At 39.2% G+C, this 26436-nt stretch overlaps 1 protein-coding gene and 1 long non-coding RNA gene across 6 annotated transcripts in view; one reads left to right on the forward strand and one right to left on the reverse strand.

Moving 5' to 3' along the window:
- LOC110076152 (BEN domain-containing protein 5) overlaps positions 1–26436 on the reverse strand; it is a 1026237-nt gene that overhangs the window by 491011 nt on the left and 508790 nt on the right. The gene's annotated exons all lie outside the window — the stretch shown is intronic.
- LOC140706632 (uncharacterized) lies at positions 7672–25854 on the forward strand. Of its 2 annotated transcripts, XR_012086393.2 has the most exons (3): positions 7672–13761; positions 16524–16620; positions 21138–25854. It is a non-coding gene; the product is annotated as an uncharacterized LOC140706632 (long non-coding RNA). The 2 variants fall into 2 exon arrangements; XR_013544914.1 differs by having other exon boundaries at positions 7672–16620; positions 22791–25854.

Consider the following 26436-nt stretch of genomic DNA (forward strand, 5'->3'; position numbering starts at 1 on the left):
CTCCTTTTTGCTATAAGCAACTGCAAGGGAATATCTTTATTTGCAGAGTGACCTCAGTCTGAGTCCTTCCTAGCATCTTGGGAGGTCAAAAGGAAATACTGGAGTTGCTGGGGGGCTCACAATCTACTGTATTGCTCACAAGTTCTCCTTTCCTCAGTTCAAATTGGTGACTTTTTAAAAATCCTATGATTGCCAAATGGACATAAAGGGTCCTCTGTAATACTGAAAGAAGCTAAGGGTTTGCTTTTTAGGACTTTTCCCTTCTGCTGTTATTTTTTTTTAAGGACACTCTCCCATTAACATCAGCTTGGTAAAGGAATCATCTGTTATATCACCATAGTTGGAAAATAAACATGCATCATCTGCAATTCAATGAGTAGAAGATCTTACCCATTTAACCACAGACAAACATGTATTGTACAGATACCAACGAAGAGAGCAAAAATTTTGGACATCTTGTCAACTCATATCAACGTACCTGCACAACTCATGATTATGTCTGAAGATGTCTGATCTGGCCAAAGTGGCTGATGCCTTAGTTACATCCTGGTAGGATTAATGTGACATACTTTATCGGTGGCTGCCCTTGAAACCTCAGGGCAGAAATGCAATATAACGTGTTTTTTTCAGGATCCCAAATATTGAAAGACAATCCTATGGATAGTTACATAATCTTTACTAGGTCCAGGTGACTGCATATATAGGAGGAAGAAAATGTTCTTTTGTTTAATGGGCTTACTTCTAGGTTACCAGAGAAGTACTATTCTGAAGTTTCAAAATCAAATACTTTTGCTGCCTGGACCCTATGTGTGAGCCAGTCTCACAGAATTGCATATCAATCCATCTCACAGGGAAAGAAAGCAACTGACAAATCATATTGACATGAATGGACATACATGATTGTAAATGAAGTCTGAACCACAGTTGTCTTCATCTTATTCCTCTCCAAGCAGAAGTTGGACAGCTCTAAACAATGATGTTTTGTTGCATTAAACTAGTCTCTGAAGTTTTTCAGCTAAGATTATCTCCTCTTTCATATGCTTCTTTTCCTATCTATTTTATCTTGGATTATCAATTGCAACAATCTGTAACTTCTATTTATCATTATGTGACCAAAGTAGTCTAGCTTTCTGCATTTTATGTTTTATTCTTGGTTTATATTCATCCACCTGAATGATGCTTTGTTGATCACCAATGCGTTGTTGGTTTGTAAAATTATTAACATTCTGATAAATCCAAATTTCAAATGTGCCCACAAATAATTACATTTATCCATTCATAGAAAAATCATGCAGCAAATCAAAGTTCTGCAGCTTCCACCGGGGCCCAAAAAATTATGGGCCCCGGTGAGATGAAAATCCTTTTAACTAGTGCCATGGTAAAACCTCCCTTTGGAAAGTGTTGTCAGTATGAATTCAGTAAAGACTGTGGATCAAATGAAAAATATCCTGCTTACCTGCATTATACTTCAAGATACCCAGTGTGGTGTAGTGCATAGAATGAAAGACTAGGGCTCAGGAGGTCTAGGTTTGAATCTCCACTCAACCATGGAAGATCACTGGGTTTGTGGAACTGGTAAAGTCACTCCTTAAATAGTCCACTTACTTTGAAAGCCCTATTAGGGTCACTATAAGTTGGTTTCATCTTGACTGTACATAAAAACAATTATACTTCAGCAGGCTTGTAACACCACATTTCTTTATTTTATCCTTATGTGCGCACAAATGTAGCTGTCTTGGGTTTGACATATCATTAGAGTTTATGAACAACAATGGGTAAACAAACAGTGCTATTAAAATGCCAAAATGAAGTCTGGAAGAATCTCTTGTGGCTAGAGGTCATGCCAATTTATTTGACTGAATGAAAATTAATAAAATATTTAAATTCAAAAAGATGCAGTAAGAGGGGGAAGAAAATAAAAGTCTAGGGCAGCAAAATTTTTTATGCAGAATAGCATCAGCATAAAAGATGTCTCTGGGTTAATTTATGGTCCTGCAAATGTTCCCTCCATTTAAATCAGCCCTCTTCTGACTTGATACCTGCAAATCAGCCTAACACTTTGATAGGCTGAAATGCTAAATGTCAGAATGGGCCATCTAATGTTCCTTCTTCTTGATAAACATGTAGGAGGATCTATCATCATGACACTAGGGCCTTTGGAGGAGCTGAAGGTCTGGCGATTATGCATATGAACTGAGTATTTAAGCCTAATCATCAGGGGCGAGTGATGGATGGGCCGTCCATTCTTGTAGTTCTAAGATGCCTGCAAGAGCAAGATGGTCCCCAAGTGGCACCTATAAATTTTGGCCTTTCACAAATGCCCACATGTTGTGTCAGTATTACCCAAAGCCCTCATTAGTTAGACAGTGACCTTTGCTGCGTGACTATCAGGGAGAGGCCTTGATGAGGCCAGCCTTCGATTAGCACTGCAATTTGTTCATTAACTCCTGACAAGAATATGCAAGTCTCAAAGACATTTCTCTCTTGAAAAGGTCAAGATCTGATTTGTAGCAGCAGTTCAGGATTTGCTGAGGGAGGAGAAGGGAGAGTACCTATCTTAAAAACACAGCACATAAATATATGTGCCATTACACAGCATTTAATCTGCTTTTAAATCCTACAGCAGGAGCAGAAAACCCAAAATTTGGGTTCATCTCTCCTGGGAACAGACATAACAGTGCAATCCAAAGTAGGTCCCATTGAATTAGATGGACCTTATTCCAAGGTAAGTGGGTACCATAGTACATTGCTGGCTAAGTCAGACAATGAGCCATTTTTCTGTTTCTTCTTCTTCTTCTAAACCTTAAAATGAAAAAAAAAAATCTGCCAGAAAATTGCCCCTCATTAATTTGCAAGGTTCTGCTGGAAAACAACAGTGCTACTACAATGGTGAATAGTATTTTTCCCTCAGAAAGATTATTAACTTTGGACCACTTGAGTCCTGAGAACTGGGGGGAGGGGGAGGGGGTTATGGATAAAGGGAGGCTGAAATATATTTCAAGATACTGACAGGAGTTCATCTGAAATCTATTTACAGTATATGTCTAGGAACCAAGCTTAACTAGACCAGGTTTCCCAGTTTACTCATAAATCTGGAGTTGCAGCTCTTGTAAAGTCATGAGCTTAGTACATATTTGTTTATTTATCTGCTTACCAAATTCATTTCTATCCTGTCTTTTCCCCCCAAAGGGACCCAAGGCAACTAGTTACATACATGTGTTCACGCCTTCATTTCCCAAGATAAGGAAAACAGATAGCCATACTGGACTTTACTGTCCTGGGACAACAAGCAAAGGAAAAGGTGTGTTTTGATGAAGAGATGCTGCTAGACAGGCTGGGTTCTTCCTGACTATAGTCATGCACAATCTGTAAATTCACTTTCTGTCTGCAGGCATTTTTCTGAAAATGAGTGCTGGAGAAATACAGGGATGTAATTCTTCACTTATTTAGTACTCACAGGTAAGAATGAAGATGATTTGAAAGTTTTTTCTCTGCTAAATGAGATTACTACATTTTTGGTGACTTTTATGGCATGATGTGCAAAAAATGTAGGTTTTTTGTGTGTAAAACCTTGTATTTTATGCAAAAACCTATTTTTCACAGAAAATATATACAGCACAAACTACAAGGTTTGGGGTTAAGTGCAATTTTTGTTCACAAGACACAAGGCTTTTTTTTGGTAGTGATGCTGCTGATGGAGTGCAGATCCTGTGTCTCTTGTGCAGGACTGAAAAGAACCTTACAGCATTTGACTGGTTTGGAGGGATGGTATTCTCAATATGCCAAATGTCAGTCTGTTGAAATACTCTTTTTCAGGGTGGCTAAGAAAACCAGCAAATATTTGTTACATCCTTAACTAGCAGTTATTTTGAACCATTCTGTCCTTTCCAACTAATGACAAAGTCCAGTCCAAATAACATTATAGTCATTGATCATAGCATAAGGTATATTTAGTTGTGTTTACCGTGGGTTCCCACCTACAAAGAGTATTTCAGTACAAACAGCCAGACTGTTCTGGACTCTTTTTTTCCAAATCGTGTAAGAACAAATGGTTCTGTTAACCTTTTCATCATTTTTTGTTTAATTTTTTTTCTAGCCAACTTTGGTATTACAGCTCCTTGAGTTGAAGGTAGTCAATATCATGTTACTAAATCATGTTGCTGCCACCAGTTTAAAAGGGCTTCATAAAAACTGCTGAAAATAAGCCTGAATGTGACAAGGTAATTTATCATGATTTCGACATGAGGTAAATTTGATGTATAAAGAAAGGGTAAATCCCGAACAGAATGTTGCATCTATCATCCTACAAATAGTGACAAGTGAAGGAAAACAATGGGCTCAGGATACAAACACTGATTGTGGTAACTTGTCAAAATACTTTCAAACATATGCTTTCTCTGAGCCAGGCCACTTCTACCATGAAAGTTTGGGATTCCAGTATAACATCAAGCGTGTTTAGTCGTTTAGTCGTGTCCGACTCTTCGTGACCCCATGGACCAGAGCACGCCAGGCCCTCCTGTCTTCTACTGCCTCCCGGAGTTGTGTCAGGTTCATGTTGGTTGCTTCGCAGACACTGTCCAGCCATCTCATCCTCGGTCGTCCCCTTCTCCTCTTGCCATCACACTTTCCCAACATCAGGGTCTTTTCCAGGGAGTCTTTTCTTCTCATTAGATGGCCAAAGTACTGGAGCCTCAGCTTCAGGATCTGTCCTTCCAGTGAGCACTCAGGGTTGATTTCCTTTAGAACTGATAGGTTTGTTCTCCTTGCAGTCCAGGGGATTCTCAAGAGCCTCCTCCAGCACCACAATTCAAAGGCATCAATTCTTCGGCGGTCTGCTTTCTTTATGGTCCAGCTCTCACTTCCATACATCACGACAGGAAAAACCATAGCTTTGACTATTCGGACTTTTGTTGGCAAGGTGATGTCTCTGCTTTTCAAGATGCTGTCCAGATTTGTCATCGCTTTCCTCCCAAGAAGAAGGCGCCTTTTAATTTCAGGGCTGCTGTCTCCATCTGCAGTGATCATGGAGCCCAGGAAGATAAAATTTGACACTGCCTCCATATCTTCCCCTTCTATTTCCCAGGAGGTGATGGGACCAGTGGCCATGATCTTAGTTTTTTTGATGTTGAGTTTCAGACCGTTTTTTGCACTCTCCTCTTTCACTCTCATTACAAGGTTCTTTAATTCCTCCTCACTTTCTGCCATCAGAGTGGTATCATCTGCATATCGGAGGTTGTTGATATTTCTTCCGGCAATCTTAATTCCGGCTTGGGTTTCTTCCAGTCCAGCCTTCCGCATGATATATTCTGCATATAAGTTAAATAAGCTGGGGGACAATATACAGCCTTGCCGTACTCCTTTCCCAATTTTGAACCACTCAGTTGTTCCATGACCAGTTCTAACTGTTGCTTCCTGTCCCACATATAGGTTTGTCAGGAGACAGATAAAGTGGTCAGGCACTCCCATTTCTTTAAGAAATTGCCATAGTTTGCTGTGGTCCACACAGTCAAAGGCTTTCGCATAGTCAATGAAGCAGAAGTAGATATTTTTCTGGAACTCTCTGGCTTTCTCCATAATCCAGCGCAAGTTAGCAATTTGGTCTCGAGTTCCTCTGCCTCTTCGGAATCCAGCTTGTACTTCTGGGAGTTCTCGGTCCACATACTGCTGAAGCCTACCTTGTAGGATTTTGAGCATAACCTTGCTAGCGTGCGAAATGAGTGCAATTGTACGGTAGTTGGAGCATTCTTTGGCACTGCCTTTCTTTGGGATTGGGATGTAGACTGATCTTTTCCAATCCTCTGGCCACTGTTGAGTTTTCCAAACTTGCTGGCATATTGAATGTAGCACCTTAACAGCATCATCTTTCAAGATTTTAAATAGTTCAACTGGAATGCCATCACCTCCACTGGCCTTGTTGTTAGCCAGGCTTTCTAAGGCCCACTTGACTTCGCTCTCCAGGATGTCTGGCTCAAGGTCAGCAACTACATTGTCTGGGTTGTCCGGGATATCCACATCTTTCTGATATAATTCCTCTGTGTATTCTTGCCACCTCTTCTTGACGTCTTCTGCTTCGGTTAGGTCCCTCCCATTTTTGTCTTTTATCATGTTCATCTTTGCGCAAAATATTCCTCTAATATGTCCAATTTCCCTGAACAGATCTCTGGTCTTTCCTTTTCTGTTATCTTCCTCTATTTCTTTGCATTGTTCATTTAAGAAGGCCCTCTTGTCTCTCCTTGCTATTCTTTGGAAGTCTGAATTCAAGTTTCTGTAACTTTCCCTATCTCCCTTGCATTTTGCTTCCCTTCTCCTCTCTGCTATTTCTAAGGCCTCGTTGGACAGCCACTTTGCTTTCTTGCATTTCCTTTTCTTTGGGATGGTTTTCGTTGCTGCCTCCTGGACAATGTTACGAGCCTCTATCCAAAGTTCTTCAGGCACTCTGTCCACCAAATCTAGTTCCTTAAATCTGTTCTTCACTTCCACTGTGTATTCATAAGGGATTTGGTTTAGATTATACCTGAGTGGCCCAGTGGTTTTTCCTAATCTCTTCAGTCTAAGCTTGAATTTTGCTATGAGAAGCTGATGATCAGAACCGCAGTCAGCTCCAGGTCTTGTTTTTGCTGACTGTATAGAGCTTCTCCATCTTTGGCTGCAGAGAATATAATCAATCTGATTTCGATATTGCCCATCTGGTGATTTCCATGTATAGAGTCGCCTCTTGTGTTGTTGGAAAAGAGTGTTTGTGATGACCAGCTTATTCTCTTGACAAAACTCTATTAGCCTTTGTCCTGCTTCGTTCTGAACTCCAAGGCCAAACTTCCCTGTTGTTCCTTTTATCTCTTGGCTCCCTACTTTAGCATTCCAGTCCCCTAGAATGAGAAGAACATCTTTCTTTGGTGTCAGTTCTAGAAGGTGTTGTAAATCTTCATAGAATTGTTCAATTTCAGTCTCCTCAGCAATGCTGGTTGGTGCATAAACTTGGATTATTGTGATGTTGAATGGTCTGCCTTGGATTCATATTGACATCATTCTCTCATTTTTGAGATTGTATCCCATTACAGCTTTTCCCACTCTTTTGTTGACTATGAGGGCTACTCCATTCCTTCTACGGGATTCTTGTCCACAATAGTAGATATGATAATCATCTGAGCTGAATTCGCCCATTCCTGTCCATTTTAGTTCACTGATGCCCAGGATGTCGATGTTTATTCTTGCCATCTCCTGTTTGACCACCTCCAGCTTCCCAATGTTCATAGATCTTACATTCCAGGTTCCTATGCAGTATTTTTCTTTGCAGCATTGCATTTTCCTTTCACTTCCAGGCACGTCCACAGCTGAGCGTCCTTTCGGCTTTGGCCCAACCACTTCATTAGCTCTGGAGCTACTTGTACTTGTCCTCCGCTCTTCCTCAGTAGCATGTTGGACGCCTTCCGACCTGAGGGGCCCATCTTCCAGCGTCATATCTTTTAGCCCTTTGTTTCTGATCATGGGGCGTTCTTGGCAAAGATACTGGAGTGGCTTGCCATTTCCTACTCCAGGTGGATTGCGTTCAGTCGGAACTCTCCACTATGTCCTGTCCGTCTTGGGTGTCCCTGCATGGCATAGCCCATAGTTTCTCTGAGTTACTCAAGCCCCTTCGCCACGACAAGGCAGCAATCCATGAAGAAGATAACATCAAGCAGCTGGCACAAAGTGTTATCCTCTGAAGAAACAGTCCATTCAATTTGATTCTTTATTGGAATTCAAAAGCTGTAGTTATCTCTTTGGCAGCAGCTAATAAAACCTTGCTTGCTACTCCTGGCATTGAGCAAAATGTCAGAAGACCAGGCAAGCATGTCAAGATAATGTGACCCACTTTTGTAAAATCATAAGGGTCAAAGTCTTACATTAAATCTAGCGGGGAAAACTGGCACAAACCCCATTTAATCTACAATGTTTTAATTCTGAGTGAGATTTCCTTGGGCTGCTACCATTTTCTCAGTTGTCCCTGCTGAACAGTACTCATCATTTGTTACATAAAAGGGAATTAACAATGGCTCACAAAATACATCTAAATTTTTTCTAATATTTTAGCTGATCTTTCTCTTTATTCATATCAGACTATTGCACAATTTAAATCATGGATGTAGATGAAATATAGGTACAATTAAAAACAAATTAAAATGTTAAGATCATTAAACTATTTCCATGACATTATCTCAGCCATTTGCAAGATTTTCTTTTGTACACATGGTGGAGCATAGTTGATAGCCATGGCATTTGAGAGAAAGGCAAGTAGTAAATCTGGCTTTGCTGTGTATTGTTATGAAAACACAAAAGAACAATATAAACACATATAGGATACTATGCACTTAAGGGAGATTAAAAATCATATTACCTTACTAAAATGGGAAATATATGGGAGTGTTGTTGTCTCTTTTGTGGGACTTCCTTGCCAAGAGGTTAAAACAAAGACATATTTATCTCCTTTTAGTGCATTTATTAACCAAATTACATACAAAACAGAAGTATTCCTACTTAAAGAAGCTGGAAAATTTCAGAAGTACAGACACACAAGTGTATAAGTGGAATGTTCCAACTGGAGGGCCCATGTTTAGAGTATCATCCAAATTAGCACATCATAGCATTACTCATAGTAGTCGCAGTGGACACTGCATGCATGTTCATTCTGTATAGATTATACAGTGTCTGCAGAGATTAAATTACTGGACAGAATTAAATATCTTCAAGAGTATATTCTTGCAATCATGAAAATATGGCAGTTCATGCTGGCTTCCGGCCATGCCTGTCAAGAGGAGTCAGTCTCATATTGATAACAACCCTGGAACTAGCTCAGAACACTTTTTTGCACATCACTATGAGCATAGCCTTCTAAGAAATAACAAGGTTTGTGCATTTATTCTTTTCATACAAAAAAAAAAATGAAATTAAGTTCTGAGAGTGGCAGATCTAGTAAATTTTATTTTCTTGTAACATGTTTTAGCAGAAAGTCAGAATTGAAAATCTCATCTGTGTCCATGTACTTTGACATATTGCTGAGATGCATCTAAACTTTTATTATCTGTTTATTGCAATGGCCTGAAAAGCCGTGTTTGCTGAAAGAGTTGACATATCTAATGATCTGGCTGTACATTACAGGTCATTGTGGTTAACAAGTTACCTTAGCTACAGCTGTTGCCACAGAAAAACATCTGACTTAGATCACAGTCTTATTTTTCCCAAGTAACTTTACAGATAACCAAAGTTTAACTGGCATTCCATTGTATTAGTCTCTCCTTTGCTACTCCTGGAAATAGTTGATAATTGGAATACAGTAAAGTTCCAATTGTACAGAATTCATTTGAAAAACTTTTATTTCTTTCACTGAACTTCCCAATTATTCTTACTACTTAATTTTGGTCTCTGTAACCTTTTTTTAAATGACTCACTGTTTATGGCCTGATTTTTCATACAGACATATGTGCAACATCTTTTGTATTAGCTTAGATTTTCTCATATAATCAGGCTCAGGAGGGTTTTGAGGTATGAGGTTTTAATTTATATCATTGACTGAATTTTAATGTATATTTATGTTGATAAACATGACGTGTTTAACGTATGTTTATGCTGATAAACATGATGTGGCGGCGCTGCGGGCCAAATCACAGAAGCCTTTGTGTGCTGCAGGGTCAGAAAACCAGCAGTCGTAAGATCGAATCCACGCAATGGAGTGAGCTCCCGTCGCTTTGTCCCAGCTCCTCGCCAACCTAGCAGTTCGAAAGCATGCAAATGCGAGTAGATAAATAGATACCACCTCGGTGGGAAGGTAAACAGTGTTCCTGTATACCCGCGCTGGCCACGTGACAACGGAAACTGTCTTCGGACAAATGCTGGCTCTACGGCTTGGAAATGGGGATGAGCACTGCCCCCTAGAGTCAAACACGACTGACTAAAATGTCAAGGGGAACCTTTACTTTTTTATGTTGATATCCTGATTGTAAGCTGCCCAGAACAATAAATAAATAAACAAACAAACAAACAAATGCTTTTCATCAGATTGTACTCCACATTAAAAGATGCATAGGGGATGACAAACACTAACAGCTCATTCCAGATGAAACTCAAAGGAAGTATCAAAAGAAGCAAGCTCAGAAAGAAACTCCAGATCTAGCCTTCCTCAGTCTAACTCATCAATTCTGAAAGCAAGATTATTAGTCACTATTAGAGAAGGACCATTTTTCTTCAGGTCACCTCAGATTAACATGGAAGTGATTTAAAGGGCCTGGGCAATTTTCCAAAAAATGTTCCAGAGAACATGGATCATGATCTGCCCCTGTAAATCTCCTCCACAACTAAAAAACAGTCCACATTCCCTTTTGTCACTACAGTGGGGTCTCGACTTACGAACGGCTCGACATACAAACGTTTCGACTTACGAACTGCTCTCATAGGAATATATGGACTCGACTTACGAACTTAGATTCGAGTTACGAACTTTTTTTTCCTTTTTTTAAAAGCTACTGTAAGTCATCTTAGGTTAAAAGGAAAAAAGGAAAAAATATCCCCCTCTAGTGGCAGAAGGTGGAATAGCAGCTTCCCATTAGTTTCTATGGACGAAAAGAGCAGATACGAATTAAATGGTTTTCAATGCATTCCTATGGGAAATGCAGATTCGACTTAAGAACTTTTCGACCTGAGAACTGCCTTCCAATACGGATTAAGTTCGTAAATCGAGACCCCACTGTAATCTGATGATGGCAGAAACACCAGGAATATCTATCTCCTTTCCCCTCTCTTTCCTGTAGCTTTAGGCACATTTGGAGTCTTTGAAAGGATTACTACATTGTCCATTGGAAAGATTACATAAACCTATAACACCATTTATCAGGACAAGGCCTGTGTGTTTCTGTCTGCTGAGACCTTGTTCTAATTCTCTTCTTCACTCCCATTACTAGGCTCAGCCCATCTTGGTTCTGCACGGAATTGTGAACATTTTTCCCATATGGATTTTTATGTATTTGTGTTTGCACATTTAAAGGTAAGCAAATTTTTCTAAGCATCTTCAGGGCTATGATTTTTATATACTTTTTTCTTCAACTAAAACATATAGCTAAGCACACATTTTTGGGGTTGGAAAGTTGTTTCTGAAACAAACAAAACACCCACACCCACAAGGGATTTTTTTAAAATTTTAAACTATGGGCATGCTTTTTAAAAACCCTCTTTTGGCCTGCGTCAGAGCAAATAGTGTCTGTCAGGCCTGTGGTGTTTGCCAAAATGGTTTTGGACTCTATTTTCGGATAGGTAGATCTATTCATACAACTAGTAGAAACACAGCAGTCCACAGTTAGAAATTCTTTTCTATGCATTTGCCTTGTTTCAAACTTAGTTATGCCACTTGAATACACAACAAATCCAAGGTTCAAGAAAGTTAAAAGGTTGTCTCAGGACAAAGACTGTGGAATGAAAAACCCAGTTATGTGGCTCTTCAGAAAGACACATTTTAACCTCCTGGTGAGTACTGTAGCTCCATTTTCATAACATTAATAACTGAAGCCAGCACTCCCCCACTCCACCCCATGCCCCACTTAGTTAATTAAGAACTAAAATTAATGTCCCGAAGCAAAGATCCAACCCACAAAATTCTTCAAGCTGGTCAATAATTTTCCAGGAATTCCTGGGGACTTTTAATGTACTTTCTAATCAGAGTGGAAGAGGAGAGAGCTACTTCAGCACTTTAGCCATTACTGATAACTACAGCTGGCTCAGGTAAACCTCTGTCTGAAATCCGAAGAAGCCAATACGTCATGTTTTATTACATGCACTCATGTCTGGCACAGGAAGAAAGCTAGATTCTTATTAATCTTTCATTAATGTATTCTAGGTGTACCACTCTTTTAAATGCCCTTTTAAATCTTCTCTTTTTGCGTGTCAAGTACAACACCACAGTACATTTTCCAGTCTCAAAGAAACTATTTCTGCAGCATCTCATCATAGATTGCTGGAAGGAGATTCTACTGAAAGCAACAGCTTATTATCACAAACTGTCCTCCAATGATTTCAAAATGTCTTGGCTTATGACTATCCATTTGTCCACCTTTGAGTATGTCATTAATAGTCCAATGACTCTTTGGCTTCCAGTTTAGATGGCACTGTCGGCTCTGATTTCCTTTTTTGCCACCTGTTTAAATGGCAGGGAAAGGTCCATATGGCAAGCCAAGCCATATTGTCATTAAACCTGGGACCTCTCTGGCTCTACGTCCGCATTTCTTCTATCTTTAATTGGAATAAATATATATGGCAACACTGATAAACCTGATGTCTTGTGCAAGAACTCATTTTCCACAGTTTTGCACCTTCTTCAGCAATCCCAGCATTTCCAAGATGCAGGTGGGTCCCTCCAAGTGTCTTCCATTTGGCAGACCTTTAGTCTCTGCCCTTGGCATTCCCTTTCACAGTTGCCCTCCTTTGCTCTTGAGGTGGATTTTGGCAACTAAACTAGACAGATGCAAAGCTCTCCCTCTTGTTTTCAAGCCAAGGCATTTTGAGGTCTGCATCGAAAGGTTCCTAGTAGAACTGCCAGTTTTGTCTGGGTCAGTTTTGCTTTGCCAAGATTAGTCAGTTTGCCTTCCAGATACAAAGCCTCTTGACCCCTACACGTGTGAGGAATTCAGCTCTGTCTGCTGCATTTCTGAAAATAACAAAAGACTGAGCAGATGCACCTAGGTTGCCCTCTGAGCATCTCACATTGATGTGTGCCTCCATTATATAAAAAGTTCCTTTGATGTTTATGAATTAATAATTTGATTTCTCATAGATGCATTAGCTGAACACAGCATGAGGAAGAAAACGGGCATATTCTTGACCCACAGATCAAATGTAAGTGGGTGAAAACATGCCACTGTCTTCTAGAAACTTAAAACAGGGCCACATGTATAAGGTAAAATAAATACTTGTACCTTGTTTTATGTTCTTGAAAACAAAGCTGCTGCAGCTATTACTTGATCTGTGAAATAGCATGGATGAGGTTGAATTACCTACTTAACATTTGCGTAAGTGAGAGTTTTAAATCTACTACCTGTACAGGCCATAACCACTGTGTACAAAAATGAACAGTTTTAAAGGACATATAGAGATCTTTCTTAAACTTACAAAAAAGAGAAAGAGAGAGATACGTACTCTGTACACAAAAGATAGAGAAACAGCACTCCAGTTTTGATTAACAGGCAGACATTTTACTTTCTTTATCAAGCTGCAGAGCCATATGGTTAAAGTTTAAGCATTGTCTATATTCAACTGCAAGTTAAATGTAGGAGGAGAGGAAGAGCTGATGCCCATACAATCCAGCATCCTGTCTTCTACAATTGTAAAACAGAGTCAAGAAAAAGCCCAGAAGCTGAAAAAATGGGGTAATAGCCTTTCCTGCTCTTATTTCCCAACAACTAGCCTTCAAATATGCTCTCTGTCGTTTTGGAGGTACTACTGTATATAACTCCTGATCACCTTATTACAAATTCCTCTAACCCCCTTTACAGCCCTCCAATTTGGCAGTTATTCCCATGCCCTGTGTAAGCAAGTCAAATAGTTTAAATGTTGTGCTGTGTGATAAAGTATTTCCTTTTGTCCAACCTAATTTTCCATCATTCAACATCACTGGAGAACTCCAGATTTTAATATCAGAGAGCCCTATATTTAATTTGAAATGGTTAAATGTTTTCTTTACCTTGTTTCAGTCATCCAAATGAAGACTACAGCCAAGAAATCAGAAGATTAGGACTCAGAAAGGTAGCTAAGAAGGAACTAGAAAAGATCCTCAAATGTAAGGTTAGCTAGGCCAAAAGATCATCTTACTTTGGTATTCCTAATTAATATGTATGGATGCGGAAACTGGATAATGAAGAAAGTTGACAGGGAAAAAAATCATTTGAAATGTGGTGTAAAAGGAGAGTTCTACCACAGACTGCTAGAAAAAAACATATAAGTAGTTGCTGGATCAAATTAAGCCCGAAGTCCCTCTAGAAGCAAAGATGACTGAACTGAGACTATCAAGACATTTTGATAGTCTGGAAAAGACAATAATGCTGGGGAAAGCTGAAGGCAGCAGGAAGAGAGGAAGAGTGAATATAAAATGAATTGACTCCGTCAAGGGAATCACAGCCTTGAATTTGCAAGGCCTGAGTAATGCTGTTGATGTCTGTAGATTCTAGTCATCATCAAATTATCGAAAGTCAGAAGCAACTTGATAAATATCTACATTGTCTAATCTTTTCTTCTATATGAATTTTAGTTGCCTATGTCTATAGCTTTTCAAGATGCACAATCTTTTTGAAGATGTGACAAACAACTATAGAAAAGATTTCATGCATGAGTCTTGCAAAGAATAATGTATAAAGCCATTTCAATATTAGCAGTTCAATTTTCAAATTATTTTTTATCATCTTATTCTTCCAGTGTTAAATTTCTTATGCTGACAAGCCACTTGTTTAAGAAAAAAAACCAGATGTATAAAAATTGTGAAGTTTTAGGTATAAATGCATATTATATTTACCACAACATATGGCAGACAAGAGGAATGCAGTATTTGATCACTACATTCATTTTATCAGATACATCATCAGCTCTGGCTCCCTCTGCAGATAGCATTACCTTCTAACCATCTAGGCTGATCATGAAATGGAACTGAAAGAGAGCCCTAAATTGTATGGCTCTTGATAATTTCTTACCTTCTCAGTTGTAGATTAATTTCTTTCTTTCTATTAGGCAGGCATAAGGACTATCTGATAGATAGGCCACAAAATTTAATGCAATTTTCAGCTGTGCATATACAGTATATCCCAAGACTGCAATCCCGTACATACATATTTGGATATCAATCAGGTTTACTTCTCAGTATACATGTACAGGACTACAATGTAAATCTCTTAACTGTGTACTGTCCACGGTGTGTGGTTACTACAATCCAGGTCAAAACGAGAATCCAAGCATTCATAAAGTAAACACCATGATGTGAAAAAAGACACTCTAATGTGCACAAATACTCTGTGAAAAGCCCCAGTGTTTCCCCAGCCCCACTCCTCAGCTGCTCTTACAATTTTTCTCTATGCAGTTTTCATCCTGGTTATGCGAGTCTGTCAGTAAAGGATTATGCAGTTAGCAGGATGGTGTCATAAAACCACACAGTAAATTAAATTAGTCTGCTGATATCATAGAAACAATTCAGCTGTGCTGCACACAGCTTGAAAGTGTGAAGGGGAAGAAGGACACATTAGGAACCCCTCAAATTCGATCTCCTCTGCCTTACCAAAAACTAGGCCATGTTTTCCAGAGAGTGAAAACAATTCCTTGTTCCATTTCAGTTGAGTTTTCTTCAAAACTCTGTGCATAGCTATTCATGTTATTTTTCCTAATACTGTTTCAGAGTCTGAGGTTTTCAGCATAAGAAATTTCTCTTGGATCTCTTTAAAATAACCATCATTTTGTCAAAGGCAATGTCTCTTTCTGATCTTTTACTAAGCTAAAATTGTCTACGAGATGAAATGGAAATGTGCAAAAAAAAATTCACTAGAAGGAATGGAATTGCCAACTTGCATCTTGTGTTCCTTTCACATGCCTCTTCTTCACTGAACTTGCATCAAGCAGCTCCACTTATTTGGACAAAGTGATAAAAGCCATCTGACAAAAGAATGGATTTTTATTGGCATTGATAGCCACTTATCTTATTTTTATCAATTTTCTCAATCTCTGGAAATGCTCAGTGGGAAAGCCAATTTTTTTAAAATGGTGAAATTTAGAAACTTAAAACATCTAGTTTAAGACAGAGTAAGAGAAATGAAATATTGTGGATTGCATTGTGGTCATCTGTGAATATTTCAAGATCTTCACTTACATATATCATATGTTTCTCCACCTTGCTCTCTCTGACAGTAGTTGCCTTCCCTATTGTTTTTATCTTCCCAGCTGTAGGTAAGAGCTGTGGTACTAAAGAGAACAATCAAGGGAAATTGAAAGATCATGTGCTCTTTCTAGCAAGGGAGAATAAAGTATCACCAGAGGAAACAGGAGATCACCTTGGTGGTTCACATGACTGAAGAATCATGGGGCATGTTGAGTAATGAAAGGAAGTTCTCCCACTACAAGAATATTTTGTGCCGTATGAAAAGCCCTTGTGGATCAAGCTGAAGGACCACTAAAGCCAACCAGTTATGCAGGGGAGGCACTCTAGCAAGACATGAGGCAATATCCCTTTCCAGCTTGTGCTGCTCAGAAAGCAGTATCGAGAAGCACATTGCTGCTGGTGCTGGTGGTAATAAAAAAAGCCATAATAGTGGGTACCTATTAATATGCAACCAACATCATGAAAAACAGATCAGCAGGGGCGAAGTAATACCTAAGAGTAATTTTATACAGGACAAATCCAGAACAGATAACAGCAGCATACCACTTGATGTCACCTTTAGCTCCCAGCTAAAACTGTTCATTAACAAACTACAACCAACCCTGTACTAAGACTGTTTTCTTTCATATGTTTTGTCTGTACTTGCTTACAGACAAAACGGAAGGACGAAGGATCAAGGTGCAGAAATCTGAAAATCAGAGACACTCAAAATGCAAGATCATAAATAATTAGACACACATGTAGCTCAGGTATGTAAAATAAAAGTACTAGATGATAATACATGTGTATTTATGTAATCAATCAAAATAGATTTGCAAGGAGAAGAAACTTGTAAAGAAATATACATACCAACAAGAATTAAATAAACAGTCAAATGCTCTAGTGAGTAATCCAGTTTTAGACAATAACTTTGGAATATATTATTCTTCAGTCTTTTTATAGAATAAAACCAGGATAACTTTTTCAGTCAAGGACAAGATAATTGATGCAAGCTTGATAGGTTTTTCAATGAGGAACACACATTGCCCAAAATCCTGCTATGTAAATTATGTCTGCAGAAGGATGGTGCCATCACCTGGAGAAGGAGGTTTTTAGCAAAGAAAGAGTTCCTCCTTCTGTTCTAGGTCTTCCACAGCTTGCACACAATGAAACTGATTACACATGAAATGGCAAGCCATGAGACAGAAGCAGAAATTCTTTCATTACTGAAAACTCCTCTTCCAGTAATTTCACCATCCTTTCACAAGTACAACTAATGCAATAGGATGTTGGCTCCATCCTTCCAAAGTAACAAATCTGTTGTAGCTAATCTATATATTGAATCAAATAAAGCAACTTGTTGAAATGATAACACATTCCAGCGTTGTCATCAAGAACTGTATTAGGAACGTGCATTCCAATTCAGAAATATTTGAAATTCACTAAATAATGCCATATTTGGATAGTTCTGAATGTATCCAAATCTGAAATTGATGGTTCCAAATATCTGTAATTATTCGTAACATCCAGAATCCTATTTACTCCAAGAGATTAGACAAGCTTTCTGCTTGCTAAATTAAGAAGTGAAAGTGAAATCTATTTCTCAGGTATCCTGGAGTGATTTCTTGAAGAATGAAACTTATAGAGATTGGCACAAAGTTCCACCTCCACCAGAGAATGCTCAGTCAGAGGCAACACCCAGAGGAGGTGGGGCAGGAAAGCCAGGCCACTGCCTCCAAGTGGGTGCGTGCTGGAGGAGGCAGGGCTCTGAAGCACTGAACACCTGTTTGGCACAATAAGCAATCTGGTATGAACCATCGAATCAGCAGTTTGTGCCTACCTCTATTAAAGATACAGGTAACAAGAGTAATGGGGAGAGATGGGCACAAACTGGAAAACTGGTGGTTTGTGCCTAACCGGGTTGTGCCTGGAGGGGCCCTACCTGCTCCTGCCATCTCTGCCTCCTCCTCCACAGGCACATGCTCAGAGGCAGTGGCACACTCCTGGCAGGGAAGGAGGGCCTGCTGCCTCTGAACATGCACCCACCTATCAGCCAGGCAGTGGGCACAGAAGCAGTGGCCCAGCAGAGCCCAGTGCTGACTCTGAGCATCTGCCTGCCACCCAGCTGATAGGCAGGTGCATGCTCTGAGGTAGTGGTTGCTCCTGGCAGGAAGGCTGGGGCTGTTGCCTCTGAGGATGGCACCCGCGGCAGCAGCAGGAGCAGGCAGGTGGAAGCAATGGGGACAGTGTGAAGGGGAAAGGTAAGCATGCTGCTGAATGGGCATTTTGTTTTGCTGCAGCAAACAAAAAGCCAAAGGGGGAAAAGGATCTCCAAACTGGGTCATGAAATGAACCACAAACTAGCCTGGTTCATCCGGGGTGTGTCTGTGTGTGTTCGGTTTGTGGTTCATTTCATGTCCTAGTAGTGGAGCAGAGAGTTTCTAACTGCTATGAGTTTCCCAAGGGAAGGGGCCAGGGGTGAGACCAAAACCTTTAAATGATGTACGTCTGCACCAATGCAACCAGAAGGAGGAACAGACACCCAAAGGTATTTTTTTTTCACATTGGTTCTTTCCACCTCAACAGATGGGAAACTTTGACATCTGAGCATTCAGCCTGGAGGCAGGTGGTGCATCATGGCCTCTTCTAATTTGAAGAGACACTTGTTCAGCAGGCCAAGGCAAAGAGGCAGTCCCAAACCCAGAAAAAATCAGGGAGCTGGACAGGGGACAGATTGTATTTGTCTTCAGTGTGGAAAGGATTGTCACTCTCGAATTGGCCTTCTCAGCCACACTAGACCCTGTTCCAAGTCCTTTGTTCAGAGCATGTCACCATAGTCTCTCAAGACTGAAGGATGCCTAATCTAATCCACTTGAAAGATGATAATGGCTGCTTATAAATCCCCTGAGCATTTGTTGTTAGGGTATGCTCTGGTGCAAGCCAACACTGCACCTGTTTTCTCTGTGTCCATTTCTGAACCTTCAACTTATATTTATATTCTCTACATCTTTACTTAACATTGTTTACTTAACATAGTTAGTGTGACCACCTCTACCCCGTGAATCACTTTTAAACTACCCTTACTTTTACTAGGCTTGCCTTAAACCCAAATTATAGAAGCCCAAGTAGTTTTAAACTTAAAACATAAAAATAAGGTCTTTATTGAAACATAACAACTGGTGAAACTACATAGGTTTTAACTTAAGGTTACATTGAAATACATGCCAGCTTTTCCACATCAGACCTTCTTCCTTTCAGATACAAAGTAATTCTTTACTAGATATAGTCCACTCTACAATCCAACCACCCTCCTTAGCAAACAATTTAACTCTCTCTGCCCATTCTCTTGCTCTCTGATCTTCTTTTTATATCCTCACGACTCTTCTTGATTAGTTCTCCTCCTGCAGTCTTTCACCCAATCAGCTTATTCCTGATGTTACCAGGTAAACTTGGTGAGTGATCCATCACAGTTAGGAATACGAATATAGGATTAATAGAATTATAGATTAATATGTTATAAATCAACAGGGAACTATATTAGGTTTAGGCCCTTTTGAGATATATCAGGCAGGATAATGAGATGTTGTTGTATGGGACAGATATACTGTATTAAGGAAACAGTTTTGTGTGCCTCTATGTGTGCTATTTTAACTGGAAAGATTTGGGTTCTACCGTAGTAGAATGAGAGACTATTCTTCTTTGGGTAGAGACTGAAAGCAGTATGAAATGTGGGTGTCCTGAAGTTGGCCAGATAAACTCATCACCCAGGGGAAGAGATAGCCCCAGATGACTAGCAATTCACTTTGGTGAAGAACGCTGCTTTCCATAGGTTTGTGGCAGAACTAGTACCCCATTAACAATTCCCATTCCAAATGACCTTTAGCTGCAGACTGTTGGTGTGCATTCTTTTTGTTTGGCACAATCGCCAGGAAAGGGTCAGTGGACACAGAGAAATCCTTTAAAAATGTTTTGCCTGTTTGTGTTTTTAAAGGGGGGGAAATAATGACTGTATAATATTCATATTGACTCTAACAGAATTCCAGATATCCATCAATTTCGAATGTTAAAATTCCAAATTCCAAATCAAAGTTCAGGTGCTAGTGCACATCCCTAAACTGTATTGTTTAAACTTGGGTACTTAGACTGTTTACTTTGAATGCACGATAAATATCTAACTATTTGGGAGATTCATTTTGATCAACTGATTGACTGCATTTATATTCACTTTGACTGACTGGTAGAATGACTGACTGATTGATTGATTTTCTGCACACACATATATACCATATTGATTATCATTCTGAATAAGATTGTCTGATTATTTATGATATCATATTTTAATTTTCTGTCTCTGGGTTTTTGACCCCTACTGTCTGTGTGTGTGTGTGTGAGAGAGAGAGAGACACAGAGAGAGAGAGAAACGGAGACAGAGACAGAACAGAGAGAGTTTAGGGATTCCATCCTCTTGTGTGCTATTGTCTATGGACAACAATCCAACTAACAAGGATTATGTACGAGCAAAAAGTGCCTTTGCAGCAGAGATATGAACAATGGAACCAGATCCTATGGCAGACCTAAATGCTAATTCTATTCTGATATCTACTTTTGAAATAGTATTACAAGACTTAATCTACAATTGTGGTTCTTAACCTTGGGTAACCCACGTGTTCTTAAACTGTAACTCCCAAAAACCTTCACCACTAGCTCTGCTGGCTGGGGTTTCTGGGAATTGTAGTCCAAGAACACCTGGGTTACTCAAGGTTGGGAACCACTGATCTACAGTATTGGCAGTTTAAAAATGCTTGTCTTCAAATACAAAATATGTCATCATCCTCCAACAATACTCAGTTTCAGGATAAACAGGTCAATCTCTACACAAAAGAATAGATAAGCACAAATCTGACATTAGAAATTCCACTTCTTTTAACAAAAAAAGTGAGGAGGCACTTTAGTATCCTAGAACACTTCACATCCCATGTTAGGATGGCCATCCTTGAAAAATAAAACTTGAATGCTACATTTTAAGGAAAAACAGTTGAACAAGAATTCATCAAGAAGTTCAGCTCTAACTCCTATTTTTATTGGGACAAAGGCTTTTTATATCATTACCTGTACTAATCAACTCATTTATGCAACTATGTATTGCCACCCACCTACCATTTTGTAACGGCTCCTATTTAAGACAATTTTCACTGCCTCCATTGTTTACATTCCTGTTCCCCAGTGGTTGCAATCTTCCACCCACAAAAGCAAATCTGAAGGTTAAATTTTCTCTCTCTTACAACAGGAATAAAACAACTGTTTTTCATCAAAATACATGGCCAGTATTATGACCTATATGAACTGAAGGATTCAGGAAATTATAGCCAAAAAAGAAAAGAAAAGAAAAGAAAAGAAAAAGAAAAAGAAAAAGCAATTTTCTGAGTTCTGTCTATGCTAAGATAGCACTGTCATCACTGTTTGTTAATCATCACTATTAAGATAATGATTAATGTTTTCACCTTTTGCATTTCAATTCCTCTGCATTCCCTACCACCTAAGTATAAATGCATATATGTATGTATTGTATTTTTCTATTTATAAGATGACCCAATGTACAAGACAACCCCCCCCTTTTCTAACCCCCAAATTAGAAAATTTGCACAATTGCACCCCTTTGGTCCTGAAGCCCTTTCATGACTGCTTCAGGGTCAAAGGGGTGCGAGTGTGCCGCCCTTTCATGGCTGCTTTACCCTGTGGCTTCGCAAAAGGCAGGGAAAGCGGCTGCCTTCTGTGTATAAAATGACCCTCAATTTTTTGTCTAATTATTTAAGTAAAAGGTGTCATTTTATACACAGAAAAATACGGTATGCATATATGCATGCATACATAATTATACATGCATACATGCTTATATACGCATGCATACATATATATGCATAGATAAAGGTAAAGGTTCCCTTTGACAATTTGTCCAGTCGTGTCCAACTCTAGGGAGTGGTGCTCATCCCTGCTTCCAAGCCGTAGAGCCAGCGTTTGTCCATAGACAGCTTCCATGGTCATGTGGCCAGCGCAGCTAGACACGAAACACTGTTACCTTCCCACTGTGGTGGTACCTATTTATCTACTCACATTTTACATCCTTTTGAACTGCTAGGTTGGTAGGAGCTGGGACAGGTGACGGGAGCTCTTTCCATTGCGTGGATTTGAACTGCTGATCTTATGGACCTTGCAGCCCAGAAGCTTTCCGGTTTAACCCGCAGCGCCACCACCTCCCTCTCTCTATATGCGTACATACATATATGCACACATACTTAGGTGGTGGGGAATGCAGAGGAATTGAAATGCAAAAGGTGAAAACATTAATCATTCTCCTAAACTATATATAAGCCTACCAACCAGGCCTACCAACCAGAGTAATACTCCGTGCATTCAGTGAAATCAGCCCACAAAAGCTTGTGCTAAATAAAGTTTAAAGAGTCATTGTTGTCACTTCTTTGAAATACACACGGGTGTCACTGTTTTCAAAAATAGCAGACACAGCCATGGCAGTAAAGTTTAAGATTGCGGCACAGGTGGGTGTTGCAGCAAAAATGACAGTTCCAGCTAAATAAAAAAATCAGTTTATGATATTTCTGTTTGCTCTGTTTGGGAAGTTGGTGTCGGTTGCTCTTGGACCCCTCTTCACTGGCTGCTATGAAACAGACTTGTTCATACACAAATATAAATATATATTTTAACCGAGTGTGGGGTTTGGCTCTTATTTCAAAAGGATGGAATAGAATTAACTGGGTGCTGGATTCTGGCCAATGGTGTGAAGGGAACTGAGGACTGCAGCAAGAATGGCACACTTGAAGATGAGTCAGAGAAGAGGAGTAATTGTTCTGAATTGAAAGCAAATTGTTAGTACCACCAACAAAACCCAAACATTAATCCTCAATAAATGTGTTCTTTTTGTCAGGTTAGCTGCTTGAAGAGAATGCTGCCCATCCAGGGGATTCCAAATCAATTGTGCTACAGAGGTAGCTGCCAGGACTAATAAGACTTTTGTTTTTAATTTGTTGTCTAGTATCTCAAGATGTCACTTTTCTCATCAAGTAAGCCTGCAAACACTCAAGCAGCTTCTATCTAGTATTATACAGAGCTAAATAACATTTTCTTGCCTTGTTAGATGAATAAGTGAACTTCAGATTGTTTTGGAATTGATATTTTATTAAATACCAGAAAGACAAAACTGAAGATACACATTTATATTCATTTCACTTACCTCTCATTCACTTAAATGTCACAAATCCTCTCGTCCAAGATTTCCTCTCTAAAATACCTTGATTTGGATGCAAAGGTTTACTTGCTCAAGGATATTAGGCAATGTTCTCCCTGGTTTTCAGTCTCTCCCAAATCACTAGAGTCAGTTTAGACTAGAGGCACAAAACCAGTTTAGAGGGACAATGAGTTGCAGGGAAATTTGCATGCAATAGAATGGTTTTTTTAAAAAAATCTGAACGTAATCACTACAGCTAGGAAAGTAAAAACTACTTAGACCAACTAAGGATGTACAGCCTTTGCCTTTATTTCAAAGGCTCCAGGTTTAAGCTGTAGCATTTAGTACTTCGAATTATTATTCTGGACCATGTCACTGACTAATTTCAGCAATATTTATGTTATAAATCCAGACAGATAAGAATGTTCAAGGAATCAAATTTTTCTGAAGCAGGCCTGAGGGGTCTGGTTGTGCAGAGTTTATTATCAAATAATAAAATAAAGGAACCATAAGAAATGAATGCGGTGCCACTTTGAAAACAGTATAACATTCTAAGATACTTCTGTCCATGCGTGCATGCGTGCGTGCGTGCGTGCGCGTGCACACACACACACACACACACACACACACACACGGTTTATAAGCGTTTGGAAGGTCATGTGGCTGTGGGATTTAATACTATCAATTACGTATTATCATGCAGTACCCCAGTATTTTAACATGAAGTGCTGCCTTCATTCTTTTTCAATGTTCTTTTTGAATTCTAAGAAAATTAGATGAAATGCTACCCCACACAGATGAATTATCATGAATATTCATTTGAATGTAAACAAGGTTGTTTTAGAAGGCTATAAAACAAGTAACCAGACAAGCAAACAAACAACACATGGTGTGTGTGTGTGTGTGTGTGTGTGTGTGTGTGTGTGTGTGTGTGTGTGTGTGTGTGAGAGAGAGAGAGAGAGAGAGAGAGAGAGAGAGAGAGAGAGAGAGAGAGAGAATTCTGACTTATGGTGACCCATTTCAAGTTTTCTAGGAAGACGTTACTCAGAAGTGGTTCATACTTCTGGGGGCATCCTGGGACGGTGCAGTTTGCCCAAGGCCACACAGGCTGACTCTTCTCCCAGAAGGCACAGTGAGGAATCAAACTACCAACCTCTGGATCCATAGCCAGACACCTAAAGCATTGAGCTATCCAACCAGCTGATTTGTAACTTGGCCAAGTACATCCTAAGGTATAAACAAGCCTTCTACAGCTACGATCTTCTGCACACACAAAAAGATACAACTACTGTTTGGTTATTCTTTGCTCTCATAACGCTGATCTCCTGCAATGCAGCTTTCCCTGGATTCTTTTAGTCTTTCAAAATCATGGGCCAAATCCAATAAGCTTTTGCAGATAGAATGCTGCACTTCACTCATTATAAGATACTTGTTATGTGCTATTAAGTTATTTTTGAGTGACGACAACTCTGTAAATTACTAGCCTCACAAAGTTTCTATTTTTAACAGCCCTGCTCAGATATTACAAACTGAAGGCCAAGTTTTCCTTTGTGGAGTCACTGCATCTCATATTCAATCATTCTCTTTGCTTCAACTTTTCCCTACCTTATAGTCTTTTCTAGAGAGTTTTGTCTTCTCATGACATGAGACACTTAAAGCAGGATAGCCTCAGTTCAGCCATTTTTGCTTCTAGAAAGAGGTCAGAACTGATTTCATCTGCAACACATTCTTTAAAAACCTGCCCAGCTAGAAACTTGGTTCTTCAAAAAGAAAAAGAATCAATTTGTATAGAATGACCCACTGTGTAATTCAATGGATATTTGCTTCTAAGTTTAATAGTTTATGAACTCAATATTCGGTAGAACATCTCTCACACAAAATAGCTGCCCATCCCACACACTCCTCACAGACCCTGATGTTAAGAATTGTAACATCCAAAGAGACAAACAAGTCAATACTATGATGGTCATGGTCCCTTCCCTCTGGAACAAGCTTCCTACAGAGGTTTGCCAGGCAGCATTCCTCTTTGGTTTTAGGATGCTAATTAAGAACCAATTATACAAAGCTACTAGTGTGAATATTGTACTAAGATGTTCAAATGGGTTTTAACTGTATTTTTATTTAAAGGTAGTTTTAGCAACAGAGTTTATTATATTTTATTCTGCTTTTTTATATTTATTATATAGAGTTTTAGTGTATGATTTTATTGCATACTGTGAACTGAGTGGCAACAGTAATGGGAGAGTATAGAAATGAAATAAATAAATAAATAAATAAATAAATAAATAAATAAATAAATAAATAAATAAATAAATAAATAGGTACAAAGCAGTTAGTGGGGTTTTCTCCCACACAAGTATACACTGGATTTCAGTCTAACGAAGTATCTATTATCACACCACTAGAAACATATGTAGGATTCAAAACCTTTCTAGAAGATACCGTGTTTTTTCCATTTATAAGACCCACACCACTTTTCTAACCCCAAAATTAAGAAAACTTAGCTCTGAGTATTCACCCTCTGGGCTCAGAACACTCCAACATTAGGAGTCCCTGTTGAATCTGAGCCTACAGCTTCCACCTCCAAAAAGGTGTGTTCCAATTGGCTTGTAATGTCAGTTCCATAAGGCTTGTGACTGGAGAAAGCTAAGTCTCCTGACTATAGGAAGCTAGGCCTCCTGATGGGAGGCAGTTAAGCCTCGTGATTGAAGGAAGCCTATTTACAGAGGCAAAGTATGGGCTGTTTTGTTCTCTCCATGTTCTCAGCCTACTTCCGTGTAAAAGACACCTCTCAATTTTTAGTGTAATGATTTTAGGAAAAAGCAGCATCTTATACACAGAAAAATACGGTAGAATGTTGATTCTTAGTTCCATAAGTAAACAGTAATTTCACCTACCTCCTTCAACATAATTAACTTCTTTTTCTAATGCTTTCTTATAAAAACTACATTTTCACCCATACTGTTTTAATGCAGTGGTTCTTAACCTTTGTTACTCGGATGCTTCTGAACTGCAACTCCCAGAAACCCCAGTCAGGACAGCTGGTGGTGAAGGCTTCTGGGAGTTGCAGTCCAAAACTCCTGAGTAACCCAAGGTTAAGAACCAGTGTTTTAATGGATCATATTTTAAGACACTACTGCAGGTCACATTCGTTAAGGATACTGCTCAATACACATGAATAAATCCAGTTCTTTAAAAATCCTACAGTTATGAATATAGGATATTGCAATTTTGTATCCATGATTCAAAATATGAGGAAATGGTCCAATATTGCTGCACAATTTCTTACCCACATTCCCAGCAGGAAAAAGGATTCCAAACTTTATGTAGCAAAGGGCAGCTTGAA

The sequence above is a fragment of the Pogona vitticeps genome, chromosome 4 (genome assembly GCF_051106095.1).
Source record: "Pogona vitticeps strain Pit_001003342236 chromosome 4, PviZW2.1, whole genome shotgun sequence".
NCBI lineage: Eukaryota > Metazoa > Chordata > Lepidosauria > Squamata > Agamidae > Pogona > Pogona vitticeps.